An 18,613-nucleotide genomic window follows, 5' to 3' on the forward strand; every position below is an offset into this window, starting at 1 on the left:
GCCTTTGCGCTCATCTGTCTTTATAGTGACCATGTCCAGTGTTAGAGGATGCTTTCTGGAATTTTCTAAAGTTGGTTTCTTGTAAACAACAAAAAGTTAGGTCTTTTTTTCACTCTGATAATCTGTCTTTTAATTGGCATATTTAGAACATTCACATTTAAAGTGATTATTTATATAGTTGTATTAATATCTACCATGTTTTTAACTGTATTCTATTCATTGCATTTGTTTTTTTTTCTTCTTTTCTCCTATCTTTTTTGCCTTCTCTTGTTTTAATTGAATATTTTATATGACTCCATTTTATCTCCTCTATTAACCAATCAATTATTCTGTTTAAAAACTGTAGTGAAATTTAAAACGTACATTTTTAACTAGTCTAAGACACTTTCAGATAACACTATGTCACTTCACGTGGGCAGATACCTTAAAACAGAGTACTTCTGGGCTTCCCTGGTGGCGCAGTGGTGGTTGAGAGTCCGCTTGCCGATGCAGGGCAAATGGGTTCGTGCCCCGATCCGGGAAGATCCCACATGTCGTGGAGCGGCTGGGCCCGTGAGCCATGGCCGCTGAGCCTGCGCATCTGGAGCCTGTGCTCTGCAACAGGAGAGGCCACAACAGTGAGAGGCCCGTGTACCGCAAAAAAATAAAAACAAACAAACAAAAAAACAGAGTACTTCTAATTCCTCCCTCTTATCCTTTGTGATATTACTGTCATTCATTTCATTTATATACATGCTATAATGACCCACTACCTTGTTACTATTATTGCTTTAAAAAGTTATATCTTAAATTTACTTAATTAAGATTAAGAAAAATAAAAGTTTTATTTCACTTTTATTTATTCCCTGATTCTATTCCTTATTTTTATGTGGCAGGTTTCTGAGCTGTATTATTTTTCTTCTGCCTACAGAACTTCTTTTTTTTTTTGAGTCAAAATAATTTTATTATAATATTGCTTACATATGTACAAACTTAACACTATATAGAAATTTCTTAATCTCATTACATTTTTACCATTATAAAATCTAAACCAATTTCAAAATCAAAACACAGTATAAAAATAGAATTAAAAAATTAACAATATCAATTCAATATGCTAGATTTTATTTCACTAAAATCACCATTAGTAAGAATGTGAAGTACTGATTGCTTGTGGTATGGGCTCCTTTGAGATTGGCATGTCTACAGTTTATTTTATTTCATTTTTTTAGACTTTATTATGGAAAATTTCAAACACAAAAGTGGAAGGAGTAGTGTAATAAATCCTCATGAATCCATCAATTAGCTTTAAGAATTATCAACACATGGCCAGTCTCATCTCATCTATATCATTCTCTTGTCCCCTCTTCATTTTTTTTATACAGTAGGTCATTGTTGCTTATTTATTTAATTATATTTTAAATTTTATTTATTTATTTTTCTGGCTGCATTGGGTCTTTGTTGCTGTGCACAAGCTTTCTCTAGTTGCGGCGAGTGGGGGCTACTCTTTGTTGTGGTGTGTGGGCTTCTAATTGTGGTGGTTTCTCTTTGTTGTGGAGCACAGGCTCTAGGCACATGGGTTGCAGTAGTTGTGGTACACGGGCTCAGTAGTTGTGGCTCATGGGCTCAGTTGCTCCATGGCATGTGGGATCCTCCCAGACCAGGGCTTGAACACATATCCCATGTCTCGGCAGGTGGATTCTTAACCACTGTGCCACCAGGGACGTCTGGTTATTTATTTTAAATACAGCAGTGTGTACATGTCAATCCCAAACTCCCTAACTATCCATCGACAGAGGAATGGATAAAGAAGTTGTGGTTCATATATACAATGGAATATTACTCAGCCATTAAAAAGAATGAAATAATGCCATTTGTAGCAACATGGTTGGACCTAGAGATCATCATACTGAGTGAAGTAAGTCAGAGAAAGAGAAATATCATATGATATTGCTTATATGTGGAATCTAAAACAAATGATACAAATGAACTTATTTACAAAACAGAAACAGACTCACAGACTTAAGAGAACGAACTTATGGTTACCAAGGGGGAAGGGGGAAGGGGAGGGATAGTTACACAACTCCTTTTAATATTTATTCTGGTGATTAATTCTCTGTTGTTGTGGGTTTTTTGTTTTGTTTTGATTTTATCTGAGAAAATCTTTTTTTAATCCCTTACTTTTGGAGAGTAATTTCACTGGATATAGAATTCCAGGTCGGTGTTTTTTTTGTTTTGTTTTTTCCCAACACTTTAAATATTTCACTCCACTTTCTTCTTGCTTGCATGGTTTCTGACAAGAAGTCTACTCTAAGTCTTATCCTTGTTGCTCTAGAGATAATGTATTCTTTTTTGCAAAGATTATTTTCAGATTATCTTTTTTGTTTTTGGTTTTTGTAGTTTTAAAAAAATTTTATTTATTTATTTTTGGCTGCCTTGGGACTTTGTTGCTGCACGTGGGCTTTCTTTACTTGTGGTGCATGGGCTTCTCATTGCTGTGGCTTCTCCGTGGCAGAGCATGGGCTCTAGGCACATGGGCTTCAGTAGTTGTGCCACGTGAGCTCAGTAGCTGTGGCTCACTGGCTCTAGAGCATAGGCTCAGTATTTGTGGCACACAGGCTTATTTGCTCCACGGCATGTGGGATCTTCCCAGATAAGGGCTCAAACTTGTGTCCCCTGCATTAGCAGGCAGATTCTTAACCACTGCACCACCAGGGAAGCCCAGTTTTTATAGTTTTAATATGATGCACAATTATATATGTGGGGGTTTGGGGTTGTTGTTTAGTTTCATTTATCCTTCTTGGTGTTCTCTGAGCTCCTTGGATCTGTGGCTTGTCTGGCATTAATTTTGGAAAGTCTTGATCATTAGTATTTTACATATTCTTCTGTTTCTTCTCACTTTCTTCTCCTACTCGTACTCTAATTATATGCCTAGTACCCCTTTTGATATTGTCCCACATTTCTTGGATATTATGTTCTGGTTTTCTTGTCTTTCTTTTTTTCTCTCTTTGCATTTCAGGTTGGGAAGTTTCTACTGACATATATTGAGGCTCACTGATTTTTTTTCAGTCATGTTGTGACTACTGATGAGTCCATCAAAGACATTCTTCATTTCTGTTACTATGTTTCTTATTTCTACAACTTCCTTTTGATTCTTTATTAGAGTTTCTACCTCTCTGCTTATATTCTCCATCTGTTCTTGCATGTAGTCTATCTTTTCCATTATAGCACTTAACAATAATCATAGTTATTTAAATTCCCTGTCTGATAATTCCAATATCTATGTCACATCTGAATCTGGTTCTGCTGATTGCATCTCTTTAGACTGTGTCTTTTCTTGTCTTTAGAGGATTAATACTAAACTGGTTAGAAATTCAACTGTTTTAAATATTTCCTGTAGATATTGGTGCCAGAGACTTCAAATTCCTGCAGTGTCTTTGTCTCACCTGTTGACTTTGGGCTTCTCTCAGTACTCCTCCTCAGAAAATCTGTATCTTGCATCTGTTTCAGCTGTGGTCCATAGTTGTTATTGTGCAGCCCCATCTGTGTGGCATAGGGGAGGGGGAACATTCTACCATCTTCTGATTACATCTCAGTCTTTTAGTGGGTCTATGTCTTCAGGCTGTGACCTTTACAAGTGTTGCTTCAGTGATATAGCTTTTCCATCCTACCTTCTACTTCCTTCCCTTGTTTCAGCTTTACAAATCTATTTTATTGAAGACCTTATGCCTGTTGAGTATGCTTTTTCCCCCATATTAGGTGAGACAGAAAAGCTAAAGGAGAATAAAATAGAAGGAATGCTTTTCCAAGCTGTGATAAGGCTCTGACAATGTACTTTCACCTAGAGAGTGGTTCTTTGTCATGGAGAAGATCCTGGGCATATTTTATAACGGTCATTCCTCATCTTTCCCTGCCAGAACCACAAAGAATCTTTCTTGGGTCTTTACTATGAGAACCTGGTGGGGTTCCTGGAAGCAAAAGCCACAAAAGTGTAGTGGCCTCCAAAGTTTCTCACTTACACACCAGTCCAATAGTCCACATAGCCTCCAGAAATTCATCAAAATTACCAGTTAAGTGTTTTACCAGTTTATGGCTCCAGCAACTTCTGCTTCAGGTAAGCATATATCATCTTTTTCTCTCTGGATATACTTGTCTCTCCAGATTTCAGAGTTGTGGTTTGTCCTGTGACCTCAGTTTTTTGATGTGTCCATGAAAAGTTGTTGATTTTCAGTTTATCTAGGCTTTTCTTTTTGTAGGGACAGGAATGATAACTTCTAAGCTCTATACATGATAGAGCTGAAACTTGAAAGTCATTTTTCCTCTGTTTTCTTTCATAAACTGAATCTTATAACTCTTTTATTGAATTTTTAAAATTTTGGCTTTCCTATTTTACATTTTCAAGAGTTCTTTCTGGTTTTCTAAGGTTTTTAAACCACATCCTGTTCTTATTTTTTGAGTGCCACATCTGCTTTTATCTTTCTAAGGACACTAATTTTTCATTGGAATTCTAAAGACTTTGTACAAAAAAATTTCTTTGGGTTTCAAATTTCACTTTCACAATTTAGAATTAAATTTTTTTCTCACTCTTTTTGGGAGTAGTTTTGCTTCATTAAAAGCATTATTATACTGGAAACCACTTTTCAGGTTTTGTGTTTTTAAATATCTAGTTATGTCTTAACAGATATCATATCTATCAGAGACCAAAAACCTTAGTTAAATTTAAAAACTTTTCTGGTATGGACTAAGAAGTGGACTAATTGTTCACAACATGTTGACAGCTCTCTTTAAATCTTTGTAGGTTCCAACAGATGTACAATATTCAAAACATCTGGCCAAGGAGAAATTATTAGGCTGCCCCTGAGTGGAAGAAATTAGCATTGCTTTCAGAGAAACAATTCTTTTTAGTTCTTACAGGTGAGGATTGCAGTCCTTAAGTTGTTTTGCTCTATTTTTCAAATAACATTATAAAATGCCAATGAATCCCCAGCTAGAGATAATGCTACTATTTCTTTAAAACAATTTTTTTGTATTATGAACTTCTAGTAAAAATCTTAAAACATCTTTTAAATAATTCATTATTATAGACTCTTCCATGGCAGTGTCCAGCTAGACATCTGGCTGTTCTACAGTCTAAAACACAGGATTGTTTATCTCTACATACAAAAGCTTCTTTCAATATTAATACTCTTAGTTCAAAACTAGAAAAAAAAACTGCTGTTACTACCATCTGCCATTTGTTGAGTCCTATTAAATGCCAGATACTAGTCTAATCTTCAAAGATAACTGGTATTATACTCAAATCACAGAAAAAGGGAACTGAAGCATAGAGAGGTTAATGACTTCCTCAAAGTCATAGAACCAGATAAGTGGGAAGCCAGAATTCTCACCCATGTCTCTCTGGTCTATATCCACTCCCCATACCTTCTTTGTTTACAGATTTGTGTCCATTTTTAGGGGTCTGTTAACATTGTGAATGATCTTGTGTAATTCTTTCTTCATGATCATTTTCCCATTCAGCCGAGAAATTTCTATTTCAAGATCTCTCTATCTAAAGTCTTCAGAATTAGTATTTTTGATACCTGTATAAAATATTTTTGATGTCTGTGTAAAGTCTTGCTCTATTTAAGTAGTCTTGTTATGTATAAGACTTCACTGGAGAAGACTTCCATGGAGGTAAAGAAGTCAATCGCAAGTGCAAGGACCAGGAAAGCATCACCTATGAGATCCTCCATTAGTCTTCTCTACTTACCAAGGCTTCTGTGACACTGGACTGACCTTGAAGTGGAGGAAGGGGAGTCACATGATACCTGAGTTTGGGAACTACCATAACAGGTCAATCACTGTGACCACTGGGAGCATGAGTCAGAACTACTAAAAATGGCTGAAGCTTATCCAAACAATGACCTGAAATTAAGCACTAAAATCTATCATCTCCTAAGAAATAGTCACTAGCTTCCTGACAGTGTAGTCACCAGATCCCTATGAAATTAGAGGAAGGCAGTGAGTAAAGAAGCCTCCTTGGAGATAAGAAAACACCAGTGGTCATAGTTGACTGTGATTATCAAAATAATCTGATAATTAATCTAGTAACACTGAAACTTGCATGTATCCTGGAAAGACAGAAGTGCATCCAAAATGTATCCAAAAAGGCCATGCTTTCTCTGAAAAAAAGGATGGCGAAATGGCAATTCCATGAGACCCTAAAACTCCAAAGAACTGCTGAAACACTTTCTCAAGCATAAAATCTAAATAAATTTATGTATTTTACTAGACCCAAGAAATATTGGGTTGGCAAAAAAATTCCTTGGTTTTTAAAGTAATAATAAAGGACACATTTTTCATTTTTACCAAGAACTTTATTGAACAGCTTATTCACCCTTTTTTTTTTTCTTCCACCACGGAGCACAGGCCCCGGACGCACAGGCCCAGCGGTCGTGGCCCACGGGCCCAGCCCCCCCACGGCATGTGGGACCCTCCCGGACCGGGGCACGAACCCATGTCCCCCGCACCGGCAGGCGGACTCCCAACCACTGCGCCACCAGGGAAGCCCCGTATTCACTCTTTTGTTCCACTACCTTCTGCCATTTTCCAGGCAACTTCATAATTCCATCTTCCCCAAATGTTTTATCTTTTTGAGCAAAGAACTGTTCCAGGTGCCTTTTACAGTCTTCCAGGGAATTGAAAATTTTTCCATTAAGAGAATTTTGTAAAGACTGAAATAAATGGAAATCCAAAGGTGCAATGTCTAGTGAATATGGCGGATGAATCAGAACTTCCCAGACAAGCTGTAACAGTTTTTGCCTGGTCATCAAAGAAACATGCGGTCTTGCGTTGTCCTGAGGGAAGATTATGCATTTTCTGTTGACTAATTCCGGACGGTTTTCGTCCAGTGCTGCTTTCAGTTGGTCTAATTGGGAGCAGTATTTGGAATTAATCATTTGGTTTTCCGGAAGGAGCTCATAATAGAGGACTCCCTTCCAATCCCACCATATAAACATCACCTTCTTTGGATGAAGACCAGCCTTCGGTGTGGTTGGTGGTGGTTCATTTCCCTTGCCCCATGATCTCTTCCATTCCTGCTTATTATACGGTATCCAATTTTCACCTCCTGTTACAATTTGTTTTAAAAATGGAATGTATTCGTTGCCTTTACGTAGAGACTTGCATGTGGAAATATGGTCAAGAAGGTTTTTAATCACTTAACTTGTGTGGGAGCCAAACACCAAAGCGACTAACATAAACAAGCTGGTGTAAGTGATTTTCAGTGCTTGATTTGGATATTTTGAGCATGTCCGCTATCTCCCGTGTGGTATAAAGTTGATTGTTCTCAATTAATGTCTCGATTTGATTGCTGTCAACTTCAATTGGTCTATCTGACCCTGGAGCATTGTCCAGTGAGAAATCTTCAGCACGAAACTGCACAAACCACTTTTGACACGTTTGATCAGTCACAGCATCTTCATGCACCAGACAAATCTTTTTTTGTGTTTCAGTTGCGTTTTTACCTTTCTTGAAATAATAAAGTTTAAATATGCCGAAAATGTTGCTTTTTTTCCTTCCATCTTCAATATTAAAATGGCTACAGAAAAATTTACCAATTTTGATTTTTTTTTAAATGCATGTTGAGGGCTTCCCTGGTGGCGCAGTGGTTGAGAGTCCGCCTGCCGATGCACGCGACACGGGTTCGTGCCCCAGTCCGGGAGGATCCAACATGCCGCTGAGCGGCTGGGCCCGTGAGCCATGGCCGCTGAGCCTGCGCGTCCGGAGCCTGTGCTCCGCAACGAGAGAGGCCACAACGGTGAGAAGCCCGCGTATCGCAAAAAGCAACATTAATAATAAAAATGCATGTTGATATGACAGATGTCACAATATAATCTAACAAAATTGTTTTTAATGAAGTTAAAGACAACTAAGCACTACTAGAGCCATCTTACGGAAAAACCCAACGAAGTTTCTAGCCAACCTAATATTTAATTTTGTGTGTGGTATGAGTTATAATAATATTTTTTATGTCAGTATCGCTTCTTAAATTTGAACTAATTTATTGGTATCTCATCATTTCAGCTCCAGAGAAATGTAGTGCTGTGCCCACCTAATTGAGACAAGCTGGTTCTCTATAGGGAGATGCAAATTAGCTTAGAAGTCATGGATTATCCATTAATAGTGACATGGTGGGGTGGGGATGTCTTGTAGAGAGAAGGTTTGGGCATTGGGAAGATGATACTGTGTCTAACTTTTAATAATCAATAGAGTACTTTTGAAGATGCTGCCTCAATTTAAAAGGGAGTTTTTATCCAAACTTGGCATCCAAATAATCATTTCTCGCTCTCTTGTTTTAAATAACAGCTTTATTGAGGTATAATGCGTATATCCTAAAACTTACCTTTTAAAGTATACAATTCAGTGGGGTTTTTGGGTGTATGTGTATTCACAGTTATGCAACCTTCACTATCTTATTCCAGAACATTTTCATCGTGCTAAAAAGAAACCCCATACTCATTTGCAGTCATTCCCCATTAAATCATTTCTCTTTGGCATTCATCTTCTGGGCAGTTTTACAGGGTGTTCCTGCCTTGTCCTGGACTCTGTGTGCTCTCTATTCATGTATAAACTTCTATAACATGTGCTTAAATTATTCCTGTCAACTCTGAGTCTTCCTAGCACCTAGCCACTGGCTGTTTTTCTGGCTATGTCCAGCTAGGGCCCAGCTCTACCTACCTGACTCTACAGAGAAAAATCCCCCTCCAAGAGTGCTCCAAAACTCCATGGGAATGTGTCAATCTGCTACTTCCCGTGGTTTTCCAAGAAATACAATAGATATGTAAAAATGTTTTTGGAATTATAATTGCCAATGAAAGCTCTTTGAGATTTCATTAGCTTGGAGCTCTTTTCCAAACAACGTTTGTAGTTTGATCAATATAACACAGTAATATATATATCTTTGCTTTGCTAAATGGTTAAAACACTTCACACAGTTTATTAAAAATATCAGAAAACTGATAAAGTTAAAAAGTAAATAAAATAAATATTAAAATAAGTTGGAAATCATCTATTCTATTGCTTCATAGTTAACCATTCCCTCCTTCATAAATAAGGATGACTCTTTTATGTTCCACTTTTTGTATTATCGTTTTCTTCACCTACATCAAGTATTATTTAAGGATCATGCTTTCTCTCTTTTACTCCAACACACTAGTTTTTATTTTGTTTCTATTTTTCAATTATGATGATATTAAAGCAATTTTTAAAGGAAAAATATCCATCCATAATCCCACACACACCTAGTAAAACTGCTGCTATTTTTCTCTTCATTTTTACTTTTTTCCCAGAAAACATATTTTTTTGATTAATTTTCCTGAAATAACTCTATAATACATTTCCCCCTGTATTTCTGCAGGAAAATTTTAAGAAACCCCCATCAAGTTTCTTTCAGGTTGCTTGTAGGCTTTCTATAGGTTTACGCTTACAAACTCAGGAATCTGATAAATTCTACTTCACATGATTACTATAACAAAAACTCCTTTCCACATGGGCCTTTCTATAGAGCTTGTCACAGCATACCAGCTGGCTTTATCAGAGGTGGAAGCAAGAGGGTAAGAAAGAATGCCAGCAAAAGAACATGCTCCCTTTTTCCTTTTCTACAGATACATTTTCTCATAGCTATAACTCAGGTTGCATATATTTTTGTGTCCTTACTTTTCCACTTAACCCAGTTACTTTAACTTATCCCATGTATAATACCATTAATTTCAAAGCCTCATAACAGATTGTTCTATATTTTACATATATTTTACTTACACATTTTTTATTTTGGGGCTAATATGATAGCTCCAAATTTTTCAAAAGTATAATTTGGATAAGGAAAATGTTGAAACTACCTGGTAGAAGAAATGAAGCAGACTTTGAGCATGGTCAGGCCCCATACACTGAGTTTAAGACTCTCCATCAAATAAGGGGAGACTAAGACTGCTCTGGGTTTAGGGTCTAGAAGTAGTAGGGAAGGAGATATGGGGAAAGGGCAGGGCCTCTATCTAATGTCAGATGGAATTGAAATATTTGGGTCCCTTCTCAGATCCTGGGGCCACATCAGAGGAGAGTGCTTACAAGGTCATCTCTCTTCTGCTATCCACTTTCTTCCTGGTGATTCCTCCCTAGGAGTAGCCCCAAACTTCGATTGACTGGGTGGTTGCTTGATGGCTAAACCACGTAGAGGTCATTCTTCCCAAGGGCTGGTAGAAGAACTGGCTCATCTGCAGTGAGCTAGCTCCTTCTTTTTTTTTTTTTTTTGCAGTACGCGGGCCTCCCACTGTTGTGGCCTCTCCCGTTGCGGAGCACAGGCTCCGGACACGCAGACTCAGCGGCCATGGCTCACAGGCCCAGCCGCTCTGCGGCATGTGGGATCTTCCCGGACTGGGGCACGAACTCATGTCCCCTGCATCGGCAGGCGGACTCTCAACCACTGCGCCACCAGGGAAGCTGTAGCTCCTTCTTTAGGGAGGAAGCACCATGGTTCTCAGAAAACTTGGATTCAACAGCACTGGCAGAGAAAGGGCAGGAACAGAGTCAGAAACAGTTACTTCTTGTTTCTTCAGAAGCCAACTTATCATCTCTTCTCCAACTCTGCCTGACTCCAACTCTTCCTCCTGGGTTCCCTAATTTTGGGCAGGCTCCACCATCCATCCTGTTACCCAAATCACACACCTGGATGTCCACATGACACTGTCCTCTTCTGACCAAGTATTTTCTGATCACATACGAATATTACAATAAGTAAAGAATCTAATCCATGACTACATATTGTCAAGTGGTTGAAGGAATTATTGAATAAGTGGACTGATAGTATTAAAGGTTTTTCTGTGTGCAGAAGGTCAATAGGCACATGAAAAGATGCTTATCACTGCTAATTACTAGAGAAAAGCAAATCAAAACTACAATGAGGTATCATCTCACACCAGTCAGAATGGCCATCATCAAAAAATCTACAAACAATAAGTGCTGGAGAGGGTGTGGAGAAAAGGGAACCCTTATGCATTGTTAGCGAGAATGTAAATTGATACAGCCACTATGGAAAACAGTATGGAGGTTCCTTAAAAAACTAAAAATAGAACTACCATATGACCCAGCAATCCCACTACTGGGCATATACCCTGAGAAAACCATAATTCAAAAAGAGTCATGTACCAAAATGTTCATTGCAGCTCTATTTACAATAGCCAGGACATGGAAGCAACCTAAGTGTCCATTAACAGATGACTGGATAAAGAAGATGTGGCACATATATACAATGGAATATTACTCAGCCATAAAAAGAAACTAAATTGAGTTATTTGTAGTGAGGTGGATGGATGTAGAGTCTGTCATACAGAGTGAAGTAAGTCAGAAAGAGAAAAACAAATACTGTATGCTAACACATATATATGGAATCTAAGAAAAAGAAAAGAAAAAAAAAGTCATGAAGAACCTGGAGTAAAACGGGAATAAAGACACAGACCTACTAGAGAATGGACTTGAGGCTATGGGGAGGGGGAAGGGTAAGCTGTGACAAAGTGAGAGAGTGGCATGGACATATATACACTACCAAATGTAAAATAGATAGCTAGTGGGAAGCAGCCGCATAGCACAGGGAGATCAGCTCGGTGGTTTGTGACCACCTAGAGGGGTGGGATAGGGAGGGTGGGAGGGAGGGAGACCCAAGAGGGAAGAGACATGGGAACATGTGTATATGTATAACTGATTCACTTTGTTATAAAGCAGAAACTAACACACAATTGTAAAGCAATTATACTCCAATAAGGATGTTAAAAAAAAAAAAACAAACACATGCACTCCAATGTTCATAGCAGCACTATTTACAATAGCCAGGACATGGAAGTAACCTAAATGTCCATCAACAGAGAAATGGATAAAGAAGGTGTGGTACACATATACAATGGAATATTACTCAGCCATAAAAAGGAACAAAATTGGGTCATTTGTAGAGTTGTGGATGGACCTACAGAGTGTCATAGAGTGAATAAGTCAGAAAGAGAAAAACAAATATCGTCTATTAATGCATATATGTGGAATCTAGAAAACTGGTATAGATGATCTTATTTGCAAAGCAGAAAAGAGACACAGACGTAGAGAACAAATGTATGGATACCAAGGGGGAAAGGGGGGTGGTGGGAGGAATTGGGATATGGGGATTGACACATATACACTATTGATACTATGTATAATATAAATAACTAATGAGAACATACTGCATAGCACAGGGATCTCTACTGAATGCACTCTGATGACCTAAATGGGAAGGAAATCTAAAAAAGAGGGGATATATGTATATTTATAGATGATTCATTTTGCTGTACAGTAGATACCAACAAAACATTGTAAAGCAACTATACTCTAATAAAAATTAATTTTAAAAAGTCTACAAATAGTAATGCTGGAGGGAGTTGTGGAGAAAAGGGAACCCTCTTACACTGTTGGTGGGAATGTAAATTGGTGCATCCACTATGGAAAACAGTATGGAAGTTCCTCAAAAAACTAAAAATAGAGTTTCCATATGATCTAGCAATCCCACTCCTGGGCATATATACAGACAAAACTATTATTTGAAAAGGCACATGCACCCCTATGTTCATAGCTGCACTATTTACAATAGCCAAGACATGGAAACAATCTAATGCCCATTGACAGATGAATGAATAAAGAAGATGTGGTACACACACACACACACACACACACACACACACACACACAATGGAATATTACTCAGCCATTAAAAAGAATGAAATAATGCCATTTGCAGCAACATGAGATTATCATACTAAGTGAAGTAAGTCAGAAAGAGAAAGACAAATACCATATTATATCACTTACATGTGGAGTCTAAAATATGACACAAATGAACATACCTATGAAACAGAAACAGACCCACAGACATAGAGAACAGACTTCTGGTTGCCAAGGGGAAGGGGGGTTGGGGGAGGGAAGGATTAAGAGCTTGGGATTAGCAGATGCAAACTATATATTATATATAGGCTAAATAAACAACAAAGTCCTACTGTACAGCACAGGGAACTATATTCAATATCCTGTGATAAACCATAATGGAAAAAGAATATATATATATAAAACTGTCACTTTGCTGTACAGCAGAAACTAACACAACATTGTAAATCAACTACACTTCAATAAATTTTTTTTACATAAAGAATTTTTTTAACTTTTTACTTTATATTGGAGTATAGTTGATTAACAATGTTGTGGTAGTTTCAGGTGTACAGCAAAGTGATTCAGTTATACATGTATATGTATCTATTCTTTTTCAAATTCTTTTCCCATTTAGGTTATTACATAATATAGAACAGAGTTCCCTGTGCTATACAGTAGGTCCTTGTTGGTTTTTAAAGTCCATTTAAAAAAAGATTTTTCTATGTGTAGAATGTAAAAAAACTGTAGATATTTAAGAACACATTTATTACTAGATGCTTCCATGTATATCTTCAATTAAAATAATTCTGACCAAACACGGTTTACTTCAGATTGCTTGTGTCTGGCATACGAGAAGCGTTTAATCAAACTGGTATGGTTTTCACATGATGTCCACAACCACTAGCAACTTTTGATTCATTTCTGACTGAAGACAATGATTCAAATAGGCAGAATGTTCTTTTGCTGTGTTGAAAACTTTAAAATTTTAAAAATTTTCTAGGGACTTCCCTAGTGGCACAGTGGTTAAGAATACACCTGCCACTGCAGGGGACACAGGTTTGAGCCCTGGTCTGGGAAGATCCTACATGCCACAGAACAACTAAGCCTGTGTGCCACAACTACGGAGCCTGAGCTCTAGAGCCTGCAAGCCACAACTACTGAGCCCGCATGCCACAACTACTGAAGCCAGTGTGCCTAGAGCCCATACTCTGCAACAAGAGACGCCACTGCGATGAGAAGCCCGTGCACCACAACAAAGAGTAGTCCCCACTAGGCACAAGTAGAGAAAGCTTGCACGCAGCAACGAAGAACCAATGCAGCCAAAAATTAATTAATTAATTAAAAAAATAAGTAACAAAATATTCTAATCTGGTTGCTTTAACAAACAAATAGCAAGGGAAAAAAGAGGAGAAGGTGAACTGCAGAAAACCAGAGAGACTTAAGAGATATAATGAGAAATGTTTGGATCCTGATGTGAACAAACTAAAGGTTAAAAAATTCTGAGACAGACCAGGACATCTGAACTATGACTGGATATTTTATAATATTAAAGAATTAATATTTTTTAGATGTGAATTGTGCTTTTATGTTTTAGAAAAGAGTCCTTCAGAGAAAGACAAATACCATATGATATCACATATACGTGGACTCTAAAAAAGTTGAACTCATAGAAACAGGGTAGAATGGTGGTTGCCAAGGGCTGGGGGGCAGGGGGGAATGTGGAGATATTGGTCCAAGGGTATAAACTTCCAGTTACAAGATGAATAAGTTCTAGGGATCTAAGGTAGAGCACGGTGACTATAGTTAACAATGTTTTATTATATTCTTTAAAGTTGCCAAGAGAGTAGACCTTAAATGCTCTCACCACTACCACGACCACCAAGAAAAAAAAAAAAGGTAATTATATGAGGTGATGGATGTGTTAACGAACTTTATGGTGGTGATCTTTTCACAATATATATGTATCAAATAATCCAATGTACATCTTAAACTTACACAATATTATATGTCAGTTATACTCAATAAACCTGGGGAGGAAAAAAGAGTCCTCACCTTTTATAGAAGCATAATGAAGTATTGACAGATGAATTGAGATAATGTCTGAGATTTGCTTTAAACAATACAGTAGGGTGGTGGGGCTGGCTGGGTGAAAAGTAGATGAAACAAGACAGGTTCACTGGCAAGCTGTTTGGCTGGCCATGACTCCTCATGTTACTACTTCACCTCAAGACCCTGACTCTCACCACTTCATGGCTACCCTCCTTTTGACTTTACCTTCTGCTGGTAACTATCTCAGTTACTAATTCAGAGGTAGCAGAAACTTGGAGGCAGATGCCTCATCTCTTCTATAGTTGGATCCAACATTTCAGATTACTTCTCAGCAGGACAGAAATTTTACTCTCCATGCATTTGACAGGCTTAATTTAGCTTAGCAGCTTTCAAACTTCTTTCATGGCAGAAACATTTTCTCAAACAAAATCTTAAACAAACTTAGATATATAAACATATAAAAGTGGAGCCACTCCAATTGACCAATCATCTAGGAAAACACTCTATGCTGGCTCATATTAAAGAAAGTGCATGTTCTAAGATAAGCCAAGGGGGAAGACAGATGCAAAGCTACATCAAAGTAGGGCTCTTCCTAGAAATGTTGCTGGACTGAGCATGGTGAGAAATGAGGGGAGAGAAGATACAAGAGTCTGGAGTCAGGCTTTGGGCACAGCTTCTGCAATAGCCAGTGGTCCCTTTCTTCCAGATATCCTGTTGTTGGGTAAGTTGCTTTGCACAACTTTATCCTCACCATGGGATCCACTCTACTCTTGCCCATTATGATTGTTTGCTCATTCTATGCACCCATGCAGAGGCATGTCTCACTCAGGCTGTCCCCACTCATGACCACATGAGATTTTTCCTAGTACAGAAAGTTTTATTCACTGGTGATTAAAACCTGATTCATGAGTGAGTCTTACACCAACGTAGGTCATGATTTACAAAAAGCCTGCAAATTTCCTTATTTCCAAGAACTGGATAGTTAGTTTTTTCTTGGCCAGGTTTAGAACAGCTTACCATGTATGGAAAGGGAGTCCTTTCTTTGGGAACTTCTATTGTAGTAGGTGCTAAGCTATCTGGTGGGATCCATGGTTTCCTTCTTTTAGAAGCATCCCTGGAGTGTGCCACTCAGGGCTCAAGATTCTTTGCCAGAAAATGGCTGGAGAGGAATTCTATAGGTATGAATCACAAAGGCTTAGCTTTCTTAATATTTATTAGTGTTTTATGTTAATACATATCTGCAACTTTTCTCATTCCTAATTTTAACATATATTCATCAGCTGACGAATTTGGCTATAGTAAGTACCTGGTGAGCTCAACTAAGTGGGACTCAATATTATTAGTTGTGGTGTAGTTGTTGTTGTTAAAAAACGTTATTTTTAAAAGTTTTAGATTTACAGAAAAGTGTTACTGTTATTATATGAAGGTCAACTACATATAATCCTCATGTTAAGGGTACAGGAGACAATAGTTATCCTCTTAGAGTCAACCACTCAATCTTGCCCCTTTCACCAATTTCCCAATCTGTAACACTGGCCAATCACTTTGGATCTTTTAACTAGCAAATCTCACTAACCAGGGGTCCAGTACCCCAAAACTAGACCCAGGGAGGAGGGAGTGGGGGGAAGGCAAGGTACCAGACATGGTCCATTGGACATAACTTTAGCATCATTAACAGAAAGTTCTTGAGACCAGCCAAAGGGGCCAGTTACTATATAAAAGAAAGATGGGTAAAACCAGAAACCATAAAACTCCTAGAAAAAAATGTAAGTGGAACCCTCTTTAACATAAATTGTAGCAATACTCTTTTGGCTTCATCTCCTAAGCAAAGGAAATAAAAGCAAAAATAACAAATGGGACCTAATTAAATTTAAAAGCTTTTGCCCAGCAAAGGAAACCATTGCCAAAATAAAAATACAAACTACTGAATGGGAGAAAATATTTTCAAATGATATGACCAATAAGGGGTTAATATCCAAAATATATGAACAGCTTATAAAACTCAACATCAAAAAAACAAACAACCTGATTAAAAAATGGGCAGAAGACCTGAATAGACATTTTTCCAAAGAAGACATACAGATGGCCAACAGGCACGTGAAAATATGCTAATGATTATTAATCATCAGAGAAAAGCAAATTAAAACCACAAAGAGATATCACATCACACCTGTCAGCATCAAAAACCCCCACAAATAACCAACATTGGTGAGGATGTGGAGAAAAGGGAATCCTCATACACTGTTGGTGGAAATGTAAATTGGTGCAGCCACTGTGGAAAACAGTATGGAGCTTTCTCAAAAAACTAAAAGTAGAACTACCATATGACCCAGAAATTTCACTCTTGGGTATCTATCCGAAAAAATAATGAAAACAGTAATTCGAAAAGATACATGCCCCAATGTTCATAGCACATTATCTACAATTGCCAACATATGGAAGCAACCTAAATGCCCATCAACAGATGTATGGGTAAAGAAGATGCGGTATACACACACACACACACACACACACACACACACACACACACACACACAGTAGAATATTACTCAGCCATAAAAAAAATGAAATTTTGCCATTTGCAACAACATGGGTGGACTTGGAGAATATTATGCTAAGTGAAATAAGTCAGACAGACAAAGACAAATACTGTATGATAACACTTATATGTGGAATCTAAAAAATACAACAAACTAGTGAATATAACAAAAAAGAAACAGGGAGGAATCAAGATGGTGGAATAGAAGGACGTGGAACTCACCTCCTCCCACAAATACTTCAAAAATACATGTGGAAAAATTTTCACAGAATACCCTACTGAATGCTGGTAAAAGATATCAGATATGCAGAAGTGCAAGAAAGATCACATAACCAGGTAGGATGAAAGAAAAAAAGAAATTGGGACAGGACCTGTACCCCGGGAGGGAGCTGTGAAAGAGGAAATGTTCCCGTACCCTGGGAGCCCCCTTCAGAGGTGGGGAGATCAGCCTGGACAGGAAGGGAGCTTCAGAGGCTCAGAGGAGAGTGCAGCAGCTGGTTGGCAGCAAGCAGAACAGAGAGAGACTGGCACATAGGACCTGCACTACCTCGCTGCAATCCCCTGTCCAAGATGCACGCCTGCTGGTATATGTGGGGGCTGGGTGCTGAAACTCCAGTTTCAGAGGACAGACCAGGGAGAGGACTGGGGTCGGCTGCATGGAGACAGCCAGAAGGGGCTGGAGAGTGGTGCAGGCCACAACTGGGGGGTTTACGTGGAAGAAGCCCAGGCCTGCCATAGAAGCAAAGCACCATTGCTAAGGGATATGCGAAGGGAGGTATGGGGCCTGCCATAGCGGGCGCTTTCTCCGCTCCAATTTTATGAGCTCTGGGAGTAGGACAATGGGTGCTACCATGGCTGGGATGGGTCCAGCCTTAGCAGCTGTGGGCTTTGTGGGCATGTGCATGCAGAGGTAGGTCCGGGATCTGGGCTGCTTCCATAGCTCCCACAGTGGGTCCAGGTGTATGACTACTATAGTCCTGGTACCTGACTTCAGTAGACTGGCGCCTAAGGATCTGTGCTGGTGGTTTTGTGAACACAGTGACTAAGGGTCACTAGAGCTAATTGCCTGCATTCCCACAGTGGAGGCGAGGTTGAGGGAAGTGCCAACAACAGTGTATTTTGTGAGCCCAAACAGATGACACCACAGAGCACACTCCCTGGTGGACAGCTCTGATGAAGGAATACTCAGTGGCTCCTCTCCCAGCTGGGGTGCTCCAGTCCTGCCTACCTCACACTACAGCACAGAAACAGATCTGGGGGCTTCTATCCCAACAACCAGGGCACAGACCTTGCCCCTGACAGGGCAGTGACAAACACAGAGCAAAGAAGAGGCCCCACTCAATATCC

Source organism: Grampus griseus (assembly GCF_964374135.1).
Source record: "Grampus griseus genome assembly, chromosome: 6".
Classification (NCBI taxonomy): domain Eukaryota; kingdom Metazoa; phylum Chordata; class Mammalia; order Artiodactyla; family Delphinidae; genus Grampus; species Grampus griseus.